Source organism: Anastrepha ludens, chromosome 4 (genome assembly GCF_028408465.1).
Source record: "Anastrepha ludens isolate Willacy chromosome 4, idAnaLude1.1, whole genome shotgun sequence".
Classification (NCBI taxonomy): Eukaryota; Metazoa; Arthropoda; class Insecta; order Diptera; family Tephritidae; genus Anastrepha; species Anastrepha ludens.
This window is the reverse complement of record NC_071500.1, coordinates 13,042,926-13,057,973: the sequence shown is the minus strand read 5'-3', so window position 1 is coordinate 13,057,973 and position 15,048 is coordinate 13,042,926.

Sequence of the window (15,048 nt, the reverse complement as noted above, 5' to 3'; positions counted from 1 at the left end):
CTAGGACATGCTCTGATTGCACTGACCATTGTTGCACAGGCTGATTTTTGGCTTACGCCGAGTAATTTGGTATTGTAATCTCTCCCTAGAGCTTTCCACCAAACTACCGAACCTTACGATAAAATAGGTAGTATAACCGCCATATACAGCCATAATGTATGCTTAGGTTGAATACCCCATCTTCTTCCAAGCATACGTTTACAGGCATATAAAGCAATATCTGTTTTCCTTACCCGTTCTTCGACGCTTAATTTCCAGCTAAGTTGAGAGTCCAGAATTACTCCTGCATTGGGTGAAAGTGAAAGAGTTTGGCCGTTGATATTTGGTAAAGTAAAAATTGATACCTTATATCTGGTGATAAAAAGTATAAGTTTTGTATTACGTGGGTTTAAACTTAGGCCACAGCCTGTGGCCCAAGAATTAAGCTCGCCTAACGCCCTTTGGATGATCCTACTGATCGTATTAGGACACAGTCCTGACGCCATTAGCGCCACATCATCAGCGTACGCCACCACTTTTAACGCACCTCTATTAAGTTTTGTTAAGATTTTGCTGATCACACATATCCAAAGAAGTGGAGATAATACTCCCCCCTGTGGAGTGCCCTGTGCACCTTCTTGGTTATGTTGATATTACCCATATTAGCTTTGATGATCCTGGTGTTTAGCGTAGAGATGGCCCAGTTACTAATGCAATTGCCCACCTCTAAGTCTATCAACGCCCGTTGGACGGTTTCTGTACTAACATTGTTAAAGGCGCCTTCTATATCCGTGAAGCGCTGTCTTTCTACGAGAAAGAAACGACTGGAGCGCTTTGTTGAACTAGATCAAAATCGCGTAAGCGGTTATCGCGCCAATCAAGGAAAAGTAGACAGAAAAGACTGGTCACAGTTTTTGATTCATTGATTTCAATGTCTGGTTTGCACACACCCTTCTTGGGTGTATGGCCGAGCTTCTCATTCTATTTGTGCGTCTTGATGTGATTTCGCAAATGGAGGGTCCTACAGTTTAAGCGACTCCGAACGGCAGATACTTTTTTATGAGGAGTTTTTTCATGGCAGAAAAACACTCGTAGGTTTGCCTTTCTTCATATTGGTATTTCACAGAGACTCGAACCACGTTCTCCGAATTCCCAATGGTAGCCACGCACCAACCTATTCGGCTACGGCGGACACCGTATGTAGTACAGTAGGTTCTGTTTTTATGCGGTAGATACGTTCCGCAAGAAACAGCATAAAAAAAACAGCATAAAAAAGCTACTAGTTCTATAGTAAAACTATAGATACGTTTTAGAAGTGCTAAAACCGCATAAATCTGAAATAATGTAATAAAATCGCATAAAAAAGGGCACTAGTCCCATATTATTACTATAGATACGTTCCATAGACCGCGTATATCTGAAATAATTAAATAAAATCGCATAAACAAAAAATGGTATTTTTGAAAATTATATCTTTATTTAAGAAACGTCAGAATCGAAAAATAAATTAACATCGTCAGAAATAGAATCAGACAATACCCACATGTTGCGCGTTCGTTTAGGATTTGGCGTAAAATCACTTCCTTCACTTGAGGAAACGTACACGTTCCATACTTGCAGGGTTAGCATTTCTGATGTAATCTGTGATGAGTTTTTGCTTAGCTGGTTTAGAATCTTGTTTATATGTACAATTCCCGATAGGTCGACATGCATTTTGTAATTTAAAAAAAACCGCACTATTTCAAAACCGCATAAAAAAGCCGCATAAAAACAGAACCTACTGTATACTGAATTCGTCCGCTCTATATGCACTGGTAGGTTTACTGGCCCTTCAATCTAACCTAACCTAACTTTAAAAGATTTTTATTTATTATTTTTAGAGTTTCAAATTCATACATTCCAAACCATAACTATTAATGTGTATGCGTTTGTTCGATTTAAAAAAGTAATAAATAGCCCAAATAAAATTTTATTATTTAAAATGCGCACGGGTATATGAAGTTCGAATCGCACCTAATCCAGCACTTCCTCACCTGATGAACCTAATGAGAATTTGAAAGAATTTTGGGCAATATTACCCTTGGTGTAGGTATTGTTGTTTTCTGCATTTAACCAAAGGACGAAATTTCTTCTCCACTTTAGTTTGACTTTGATTATAATTTGTGTACAGCGCCCATATAAAATACAGCAATATATAAAATAGTTTTCACTACAGGTGGCTTTAAATGATTGTTTTGCAACAACCCTTAAGTTAGTTTCTTTCTACTTTGTACATAATAATTACTCTCAGGGTTGAGATATTTACATGCCACACATCCCCGCAAGTGATTCACCTTCATCTCTATCAATACTACAATAGTAATTAAACAGGTCTTAGAGTATAGGTGAAATGCTGTTAGGCTAATATGTGTTCTTTATTACCATGTCAAGGCCAATATCCCCTGAGCGCATTGATATTTCTTAAACGCATAGCACTTGCTCCAGCTGTGCGCTAATCTCTCACTAAGTTTTTGTATTACGATGTACTCCGGTATGTTGGAAAATAAAATGAAGGCCGAAGTTCAGTTAGGTGAGGAGGGAAGTCAATTTTGTGTCACAGGCACTTAACTCATGTCTCTTGGGTAAACAGTACTTTTACGTGTATGCACAGCGGAATTATCGATGACTGCTCATACATCACTCGAAAATTTATTAAGAGCGACTAGACCTCCGGTTGCAAAAGGAAGGATGCTAAATAAATAAATAGCATATATATACTTGTATGTAAGTGAGAACACACTTACCAACTTACTCGTAACTATATGTAGGTAACACATCGATAGCCTTATTTTTGTGGCATAAAAACTGTGGTATGATAGAAGCAAACAAAAAACAAAAACATTCATAGTTGGAAACGATGTTGCCATTTTTATGTTTTTCCCGTCAAAAGAGGTTGGATTTGTCTGCTTGGTAGATTGGCAGGTAATAATAAATTTGAGTAGGTTTTTTCAATGTTGAAAAAATAAAAATACAGTAGAACAGCGATTCTTGCACCTACTCGATACTTGTACACCTCGATACTTTTTTTTCATTGCGATTCTTAAAATATTTTTTGTTTTTTCTTTCTCTTTTGTTCTTTTTACATTGAATTTTTGGGAATAAAGCTCGGGTAAGTACCGTCGATGCCATTCTTGTAATAACATTTTTTTGAATTGAATCAGCTGAATGGATTTAAGGGAAGAAAAGGGTGATTAATTTAGAGGTATCGGATTTTAAATTGAAATAAAACAACTAAAATTCATTTTAATGTAATTGGACAATCTTCATTATTATTGTGTAGAACCATTCATGTGTTTTCCGCAATTGCACCGTAAACAGCAATTTTGTCCGGCCATCCGTAAACACCAATTTTGAATGACTTGCTGGAGTACTTCGGACGGTATCTCGTGAATAACTGAAGTAATGTTTCCAATGCCTCAATCGAATCTGCAAAGCATTTAGACTTTACATACCCCCACAAATAAAAGTCCAAAGGTGTGATATCACATAATCTTGGTGGCGAATCCATTGATCCGAGACGAGAGATAAATTGCTCACGTGCGATCGACTGTCGCAAATCCTTAAGCAGAAGGGACTGCAGACAGCTGGTTGGACTGCTGACGGACCACTTTCTGTGGGCGAAGTACATGGAAAAGGTAGGCATCTCAGACAGTGTACTCTGCCACCAATGTACTCTACCAGCTTGTGAAGAGGAGGATGAGACGGCGGACCACTTTCTGTGCGTCTGCCCAGTCTTCGCTCGAATCAGGCTTGTGGTATTTGGTACTGATGTGTTAAGAAGCGACCACCTTGGCTCCTTGGCACCACAAGATCTACTCAGATTTCTTCGGAGATCGAGTAGATTTAAAAAAATTAAAAAGGGAATCCGAGTGCACTACAAAGGGCTTAATTGTGTCTAAGTGCTGCACTTGCCAGTGCAAAAAAAAAATGGCTGTTCTTAAATGGCTTCAGGTTGCACTTTATCCCAAATATGGCAATTTTGCTTATTGACATAGCCATTAACCCAAAAATGGGCCTCATCGCTGAACTCCGTAAGTTGGCCTAAGCGCGCGATGAACACTTTTCACAGAGTGTTGTTTTTCGTAAAATAATTGTACGATTTGTAACCGTTGTTGAGGCGTTAGTTCTTCCATGATGAAATCTCAATGAATACTGAGAAAAATTATGTATTTAGTTTGACAGTAGTCGCGCGTGGTCTGCCGAAAAACCCCTATTGGAAAAAGTACCTCCAATCTGATCTTCCTTTACCATCTAATTCATTTGCTGACGAAATGACAGTTTTGCGTTAGCTTTTCCATTGTGTGGTTTTATAATGGCTAAGAGAAAATTTACGCTGCTTACAATAAAAGAAAACACTGTCATTCTGAATAACTTAAACGCGGGAATTTCTATTATTGCGTTAGCTAAAAACGTTCACGTGCATAGAACAACAATAACTCATATTGAAAAAAATTAATAGTCCATAAAGAAATTTGTTGCGCGAACTGAACTTGGTCCAGGACAAAAGAAAGCTTTTAAGATTTCTGAGTATCCAAAAATGGAAATTTTCAATTGGTTTGCCGATCAAAGGACCAAAACTTTACTTCAGTAAGTGGCTGCTAAAATAAAAAGTCAATTTATTATATGCCAAAACTCAAGAAAAGCCTGGATGCTTCTGCGCTAGCAATGGTTGCGTTGCAAACTTTAGGAAAAAGCATCAAATACGAACACTAAAAATTGGCGAATTTTCAAATAAGAGTGACTTCATCAACTCATTTTTGGACAAATTTAATAAAACAATTATGGATTTAACTTTGACAAAAAAGCAGATATACAGTGCCGACGAGTTTGGCTTATTTTGGAAACGTTTACCCGACAAAGCTCTTGTGCGCTCAAAAAAACCTTGGCTCCGGGGCGTACGATTAGTAAGGAGGGAATATCGTGCCTTGCTTGTACAAATGCTGCTCGAAATCATAAAGTAAAAATAAAGGTTATTGGGAAATCGGCGAATTGCCCATTGTCTACAAAGGAAATAAGAGTGATTGGATGACCTGAGCTTTATTTGAAGAATGGTTTTACAGAACATTTGTTCCAGATGCATGTTAATTTTTTGCCAAAACAAAAAATCCTGAAAATAAAATTGTTTAAGTAAATAGGTGAAAGAGTTCCTTGTGCGCAAAATCGCCCGGAAAAAGCACTTCTTCTTATTGAAAATGATCCATCCCATCCCAAAGAAGACGAGTTAAAGAGTGACGTCGGCCAAATATCGGTAATGTGCTTTTCTCCAAACTTTACGGTTCTAATACAACCCATGGATCAAAAAATCTCTCTGAAGTCACACTGTTGCTCGTGGAGAAACTATCGATGAGTCACTCCGAAATATCGACCTGAAAATGCAATACTCTTTGTAGTTAGTGCATGGGATGCTATTTGCTCTTATCGCAACTTCAATTCAGTCATCGTTTCAGAAACTGTTTGAAAAAGTGTGTGACTGGGATTGTGACGACATCATTCCTCTTTCAAAGTTTTGATTAGGTGATGTCGCATCCAATATTCTATTCATTGCAACATTGTTTCGGAAAGTAAAACCATTGCAGCAAGTCTCCCAATATGAAATCGAGCAATGGATTGTTGAACTTCATACGGAGCCAACAGCTTTATATGAAAAATACTGTAATGAAAAGACGAAACAATCGGCGAAGGAACTAACGACGTGATGCTAAATTCGAATAAAATTACATCGGAGGAGACAATATCAGCATTCAATATATGCTTGGTTTGGGAGGAGCAAAGAATGCTTGGTTAAATGGTACTATGATGCTGCAGAAGCTCAGCAATAGAGTGGTTCTGAACAAGTGAGTGTGTACAAAATAAACCCAAATCGAAAATTTCTTTAATTTAAAATGAAACCTATCGTTTTAAAGGGGCAGATACCTGAATTTCATTAAAATTATTTAAATTGAAGATGTCAATATATTTCTTTCAAAATTGGCATACAGTTTATTTATATTATATATACATATAATTGGCACGCACACCCTCTTTTGGGTGTTTGGCCGAGCTCCTCCTCCTACTTGTGGTATGCATCTTGATGTTGTTCCACAAATGGAGCGACCTACAGTTTCAAGCCGACTTCGAACAGCAGAGATTTTTTTTTGGAGCTTTTTCATGGCAGAAATACACTCGGAGGTTTGCCATTGCCTGCCGAGAGGCGACCGCTATTAGAAAAAAACTGTATCTTAATTTTGATTTTGATCTTACACCGAGATTCGAACCTACGTTCTCTCTGTGAGCTTCGAATGGTAGTCACGCACCAACTCATTCGGCCACGGCGGCCGCATTAAAATTATATACATTTTTATTTTTTTATTTTAATCATTAAAAGGGCAGGGACCTTCATCCAGGAAGGTCGCAGCGGGGCTTCTCAATCAGCGAGCATTGTAGCATCGGCGCCCGTGACCTGAATACAAAAAACCAAAAATTGTTTTGTTTGTTAAAAATAATTTTTTCGAAAAATTTTCAAAATTGTAAATTCACATAGGAAGTAATATCATAAAAAAGATGTGCAGTTCAGGAAGATCGGTCAATAACTTTTCGAGTTATCGTGCATGCCAATTCGAAAAATACAGTTTTGAGAAAAACGCGTCTAAAGTTTGAATACAACGTAATTATATACCTCTCGCAGCGCTCGAACGCAAAGAATAGAGTAATCACAAAATTGAGGATGAATTTATATTACAATATATCGTCCCCTTAGTATAACAGTAGCCTATGTGCTCATAGGCTATTATTTTTTTATTGAATTTTTGGATTCTCCTTCGTCGATTTTATATGTGTTCAAAATTTGGTCAAATTCTAGTTCCACAAAGTGCGTCAAAACGTCAGTCAAAAATAATAAATATTTACAGACATAACGAGATTTGAGTGAGAGCTACTTTCGACAAAAAGTTTGAAATTCATTTTCTCAAAACATCAAAAAATGTATAGGCTATTTTAATACTAAGGGGACGATATGTATAGTTTTTTGTAAAATAAATACATTTTATGGCAACACATTTTCCTTTGAACTGAACATTTGATTTTATTTTCATTGCAGAATATTTTTGAACTGAATTGGGCACTATTTTTGATGCAAAAATATAATGTACGTAATACTGCATACATATACTAACTTATATCGGGTGTTTTTAAGCTGCATGAAACCTATCGATATTAATAACTGTGGTTTGACAGTTGAGAATGATAAACTGTATTGGCATTTTCCTCCAATTAGGTGTGGCAAATCAAAATGAATCGCTTAATGCTAGAACAACGCTTCCAAATTGTCTCAATTTACTATGAAAAAAAAAAATCTGTTCGCGAAGCTTATAGAGCATTGGCGGCATCAGCGGTCCTTATTTCTTTCGAAATGCAGTTAGGGTGAATGACTAGCACTATCGAGCCATGTTGACTTAAGGGGGGCAGCTCCTCCAGACAACGAGTTTTTCATTCATTTTTTGCGAAAAACGAAAAACAGAGTATTTATTATCTTAAAATAAATTGCATACTAATATTCATACTTAAAGAATATACAAAAAATTGTTTCAAATATTATAAAAATAAAAAACAAACTGGCGGCGCTACAGCTGCTCAAATGTGACTGCTTTAATTTGCGCCGTGAAATGTACAGCCTCTTGGAATCAACTGAATTCAACCAGACACTTTGCACTTACTTATTTTTAGCGAAAAAAAATGAAAATATTAAGTGAAAAAGAAAAAATTACTCTTTTTTATAAACAAATTATTCAAAGCAATATTTTTAGTGATAATTCATATAAAATTTGAGGTACATGCAAAAGCCATATTAAGGAATATTCCTGTAAAATTTTAGTTTGAAGAATATCCCTGCAAAATTTTAAGTTGATATCTTGATTACTTTTTGAGTTATATTCGACAGCGCAGAAAAAAACGTATTTCGAGAAAAACGCGATTAAAGTTTTCGTTCGTATTCATTTTTCTTTCGACGCTCATCACTTCACAAGATTAATGAGCTAAGCAACGACGACATTTGGTTTCAACGGCGCAGCTTGCAATACAGCGGTTTTAACGGGTCCCGGTGGTCTAGAATTTTCAAAAGTATAGGCTTTTAAGAAAATACTGTCAAATTTTTGGAAGGATATTCTCTGTATTTTCTATTCTACAGCCGTTTTAGCAGGTAGAGTCAGATTCGTCACGCGGCGGCATCAATGGTCCCATTATTCGTCGCGCGGCAGCTGTTCTCAATTATCTCAAAACTACTTTTTTCGGTGATGTAAAAACAAAAAAAAAAATAAACTATTCAACCGAATCGTCTGAAACTTTAATATGTTCACAACATCATTGGCTATCGCCCGTACTAGAATCATATTATTACTTCAATTATTGCGTACTTTTTTTATTAAAATCTGAAAAAACCTGATTTTTAGAGTGTCAAATTCCAAACCTCGCCATTATGTCATTGTTTTTATTATAGTACTGGACATAGCTACAGTCATACTGATTAATAATGTTTCTAGCTTTTGTGTTTCAAGTAAATAGAAGAGTCAAAATGTACAACACTGTCCAGGTTTAATTTTTCGAGAAGGTCAACTTCAGCGCCATTTTTAAAATTAATAAAATTAAAAAACAAAATTGTTTTTGTTTTTTCATTTTTGTTAGTAAAAAAGCCTAAACAATATAAATATCGTATTTCATTTCTTTTTTTGTAAAAAAAAATCCTGAAAATACCCTAAATTTTCGAGCTCTGGACCACAGGGACCCCTTAAAAATCGATTTATTGCAATATTTAAGCCACCACTGAAGCCATACGGCCAAATTTATTGCAAAAAGCAGTCAACAATTGGACTGATCGAATAGACCGTGCAACTCGTAGGCGCGGCGGACTTATGCCGGATATCATATCCAAAAAATAAATGTTATGAAATTATCTACCAGTTAATAATAAAAAAAATTATTCCAGCAATATTTTATTTTGAATTATCATTTTAAACTCTCAAGCTCTTAAAAATACACCCGATATTACACAAACATCTATTGGTTTCGAAATGGCTCTAATGATTATGAGAAAATTTTGAAAATTCAATGTTGGAAAATGAATAACAGATAACGGAATGTGCATGGTTGTTATAACAGAACGTCAGAATTCCATTTAATTGAACATTTTTGTGTGTAGCTTCCAAGAGCTACAGGGATAGGTAAAAAATTCGTTTCGGCGAAAATGAAAATCATCTATACCTATTCATGTATGCATTTTTGTATATGTTGCTCACTCGTCTATTTCCCATTCATGCAAACATTCACATCACATATGCGCTTATATTTATATAAAAGTTCTTGTGTGCTTTGTTTATGGAAAAACCAGTACGCGCAAAATAAAGTTGGAAAACCATGAACTTTGTGTTGGAAAAACATCATGCGCACTATTTATTTATATTTTTTTGTATTAATTGTCATTAAAGATAACCTTTCTTTTTTGTTTAAAAACGAAACTTGCCAAATTGTACTTGTACGATTAAACAAATAGCGTAAAACATTCGAACAAATTAGTTGGATTAGCTAATGGTATGAAAAATCGGGTGTTGGTTGGTTGGTTAGAGTGGTGATTCATCCTGAATCCAACTAGCGCTTCCGCACCATTTTGTTGCCACATCCTCTTTACCAACTTGTTATTTACGGCATGACTATACCCAGTCTGTGCGGTTCAGGAACCTTATTAGGTTGTTGACATCTAAGCCAGACAGTTGTTCGAGCTCCTCGAACAGCGGTTTGCCCAGGGTTAACATTCTGTCCTTCCATAGGGCAGGGCATTCACAGAGGAAATGGAAGATTGTTTCCTTTTTCTCCGGTTGTTTGCAACTGTGACAGTATGTGTTGTGAGGGATGCCAATTTTGGCTGCCTGTTCTCCGACAGACCAAAAGCCAGTTATGACTGCCGTTAGTCTCCAGGCATCCCGTCGTTTCATGTTTAACAATATTGATGATTGTTTAAGGTTGTAGGTGGGCCATAACGTTCTGCTGATTTTGCATTTCGTCTGGCCCCTCCATCTACACTCCGCCATTCGGAGGTATTTTAGGGTAATTGTACTCTTGACTGCGCCTAATGGTGTGAATACCGGTTCTGCAAGAGCGTTATTCATGGCAGATCCCCCTCTTGCCAGTTCATCTGCTTTTTCGTTACCTTCAATCGGGTGTACTAACATAACTTGATCTATTAGGCATATGCATTTACATACATATCTATTATTTTAATGTTGTTTTGAATATTTTTTGAACATTTTTTGCTGGCCAAACTGGATAGAATTCGGTATTTAAATTATCACATTCTCGCGGAAAGCGTGACGAACGGCGAGGAAAGCTCAGGCATCCTGATACGAAAAATTAAAATCATGAAAGGGCCTTTAGCTTAAATTACATTGCGATTTGATTTTCAGCAAGACGGCTACAACACCAATAAAATTCTCATCATAAGCAGTACAAGAGATGACCCTTCTAATAGTTCGCAACAAAGTTAACTTCATTGAAGACTTTTCCCCTTTTTTTTAATTTTGTGCCCTTATTTTAGCGCTTAAACCTTTACTCGGTATTTTACGTATTTAGCTAATATGGTTATGTAGTTACCGTTGATTTTATGTATAAGTAAATTGAAGCAAATTTTCTTCCTAGAAAAGGTATTCTGCACATTACCCAGACATTTTGTGAGCAGCATATTTTATTACTGCAGGCTGAATATTTAACGTTTAGATGTTATCTGACTGTTACCACTCCTTGTTACCGCAACTCTGACGCACTGCTAACTCTCTCAACAGCACGAAACACACCGCAGGTTATTCTGAAAATATTGTTTCAAATTACGTTACTCAGTTAATGGGGAAATACTGTAATAGCATATTTTAGGGGGCACTATTGCCACATATGCGGTATTTAGGAGAAATGCAGCAATTTCATATTTAGAATTAGTTTTTAACGCTTTAATAACTGTTTGAAATCACGTAAAAATTAAATATGAATTTAAGTTTAATATGATTAGTTTTTAAAATAGACTTTTGGGTTTTCCCATTACTTCTAAAAAGTAAACTCGACCACCTAAGATTGTGAAAACTCGAGTTCGACTGAAAATATGTTTTTGAGATCGACGCCAAATTGACTCGACCAAGTTTCTTACTGTTCGGCCGAAGGCCCTCGCCTCATTTAAAATGATGTTTTTTGGGTGTTTCTTTAAAACCGTGTAAAATGGATACGAAACAGATTTTTAGTTTTTATTTCCAGTATTTTATTTCTTGATTCGTGTAAAAAAAATAAAATTTTTTTTTCCACCATACAAGGTTCGCTCAGAAAGTTGTTAGCCTTCAAAAAATTGTCTTCCAAAACAGGTATTTCGCTAGCGACACGGATTCCGGGAGTCACAGGTGTCTGAAATCAAAAAGACAAAAAGGTTCTTGTTTAGTAAGAATGTCGTTATCGTGTGAGCTACGATATTAAAAAAACAAAAACAAATTTGACAAAATGGCGGACGTTCAAAGATGAAAACCCGTTTTTCGACCCTTTTTTTGACTTTAAAAATCCGAAAGAAATACAAAAAAAATTTTCCAAGGATGATCGTAGTTCAAACGATAACGACATTTATTCATACATTTATTTAAAAAAAAATTGACAAAATGGCGGACGTTCAAAGATGAAAAACCGACCCTTAAGACTCATTAAATATTAAACATTTTTTCCGAATGATAGTTGCTCACACGATAACAACATTCATTTTTACATTCATATATTTATTTAAAAATAAAAATAAATATGGACAAAATGGCCGACGTTCAAAGATGGAAAAGCGTTTTTGACCCTTTTTTTAACTTTAAAGTTCCGAAAAAAATACTAAAATTTTTTTTTTTTCAAAATAATCGCAGTTCGCACTATAACGACATTCATACTGAACAAGAACCTATTTGTCTTTTTGATTTCACACACCTGTGACTCCCGGAATCCGTGTCGCCAGGGACATACTTTGTTTTCGAAAACCATTTTTTGAAGACTGACAGCTTTTTGAACGAACCTCGTAAGGCCAAAAAAACAAATTTTATTTTTTAGCAAGAGATAATATAAAAAAAAATTAAAATAATCAAACTAAAAATAAAAAATCTTTTTTCGTTTCCGTTTAACACGCTTTTAAAGAAAAAGCCAAAAAACACTATTTCAAATGAGGCGAGAGCCTCATGCGTCTTGAGCCTTGAGTCATTTTGAGTAGCGCGTTATATTTGATGAGTTTTATTTCTTTCTCGTAAATTCTACAAATATTACCTTTCCATTCACCTGATTTCGATTTTCTATATTGGTTACTAATTAAGCTTTGAGAAAATTAAAAAAAAAAACAAATTTTAAATACAAACTGAGTTTTTGGAGTTATAACAAGTTGAATTGAAATTTAAAAATAATTACTTCATTACTACTACTATCGCGCCGATCACTGCGTGCATAGTGCCATCGATAAGTTTTCAGCCCTTACCTTAGCCTCTGTCCATATCAGGTTTTCATCTATATGATCAAGGTCGTCTATGCTGCTGCGGGCGCCTTCTAATTCGTGCTCTCTGCGGATTCCTGTCTAAAGCAACTCTGCTGACCTCGTCCACTTTCGAATCTCAATATTTATCGACCTTTGGTTACATCTATTGAGTAGATCAGCATTTAGGATTCAGTTTTGGGGCCACCAGTTACGGAGATTTCGTTTGAATTTTGTTTGTTACTTCATCGGATACTAACCAAGTTTCACAGCCATAGAGCAGGATGGTTTTAATGTTAGTATTGAAAAGATTAAGCTTAGTGTTTCTTGTCAGCTGCTTCGAATACCAAACTTTACGTAAGCTCGACAGAGCGCCTTTTGCTTTAACTATTCGGTGTTCTATGTCAGTTTTAGCCCCGCTGTTATTTCGCTGTTAAGGTAAGTAAAGCAATAGAGGTCTTCTACTGCACAACTGCCTAGTGTGTGACTTTGTTTTGTTCGCCTTAGCACGCACAACCACACTTTTGGCCTGAAACGAGATATCATCAAGCTTTGATTGCATATCCTTCACTTGTTCGAATTTAGCACAACGTCGTCTTCGTAATCCAGGCCTTTGAGATGTTCCATACTCAGTGGATCCTAAACGATGCCCATTTTAGGGTTGCTGTCGAATGCCGCTGCCAAAACATCGCCAATAACCACAATAAACAATAAAGGTGAGAAAGCAGCCTTTTTTTAACCCCAGGCCGTTGTCTTTATTGGATCAGAGAGAACTCCATTGTGCAGCACTCTATACTGAAATTCTTCGTATTCCATTTGGATAAAATTGGAAATTTTTTGTGGAACTCTCTTATCAAGAAAAGCTTGCCAAATGCTATCGTGTCTCAGACGATCAAAAGCCTTTTCGGAGTTCACAAATACCATTTCCAAAGACTCCTGCATTTGCTACCCCAGTTCAACCATTGGGCTGGCAACTAAGTAATTGCGGATTTCACTCATACATGGCTTCAGTTGAATTTTAAGGTTTGCCAAATTTTAAGGTTTGCAATAATCGATTCAGATCGTCACAGTACAGCACGTGAGATTACAACTTAAAACAACTTGGCTATGTTCAAAAACTCGATACATGGGTTCCTCACGAACTGAAAGAAACGCATTTCACGCAACGGATTAACATCTGCGATTTGCTAAAGAAACGTTATGAAAATGATCCATTTTTAGAACGACTAATAACTGGCGATGAAAAATTGTGGTTTACAACAATATCAAGGCGGAAAAGATCGTGGAGTAGACCAGGTGAACCGACTCAAACAACATCAAAAGCTGATATTCATGAAAAGAAAGTTTTGTTATCAGTTTGGTAGGATTAGAAAGGAATTGTCTACTTTGAACTCTTACCACCCAACCGAACGATCAATTCTGATGTCGACTTTAAACAACTAACGAAATTAAACAATGCAGTTGAAGAAAAGCGACCCGAATTGACGGATCGAAAAGTTTTGTATACAATGCAAAGTCACACACATATAGCCCTACCTTGCACCACCTGATTACTTTTTGTTTTGATCTTTACAAAACTCCTTGAATGGTAAACATTTCAATAATGATGAAGACGTCAAATCGTACCTATCCAGTTTTTTGCTAATAAAAACCAGAAGTTTTATGAACGTGGGATTATGATGCTACCGGAAAGATGGCAAAAGGTAATTGATCAAAATGGGTAATACATTACAGAATAAAGTTATTTAGTTCCATGAAAAAACTGTCCTTGATTTTCAAAAAAAAAAAATCGGAATTACTTAGTTGCCAACCCACATTATACGTATTGTTGCAATGTGGTTTACTGTCGACTTACTAGGTATTTCAATAAGTTTTGCGGCTCGATAAGAAAAACACAATTTTATCGTGTGAAATTCACTTTATTATTCAGTATAGTCTCCCTGAGCATTAATACACTTGCTCCAACGGGATTCCAATTTTTGAATTCCATCCCTGAAGTGGAAATCTGGAAGGAATGCAAAAAAATCATTGGATAAAAAATGCTTTCCGCGCATCATTGTTTTAGGTCTGGAAACAGATGGAAGTCGCTAGAGGCCAAATCTGGTGAATGCGATGGCTGCTCCGACAAATCGAATCCAACTTTAATTCACAGATTTTAGCCATTGTCATAATGATCTTGTATCCTGATGAAAAATGATTTTTTTTTTTCTTTTACAAACCGGGGTTTTTCACGATTTTTTTGCTTCAGCTGGTCTGAAAGGTTACAATAATATTCAGAATTGATTGTTTTACCAGTTTACAAAGGGAACGAGCTCGTTTCGGAGCCGGAGAACCAGGTTAACACAACTTTTTCATCTATTGTTTTAATTTGGGATGATGGTGATTGACTCAAGTCTCATCCACAGTGGGGTATCGATGCATAAAATCGACTTTATGTTTTCGAAAACGCGCTTAATGTTGCTGAGAAAGTCCCACTCGAATGCGGTTTTGTTCCATTGTTAGCGAATGCGGCACCCATTGCACACACAGCTCTCTGAAACCCA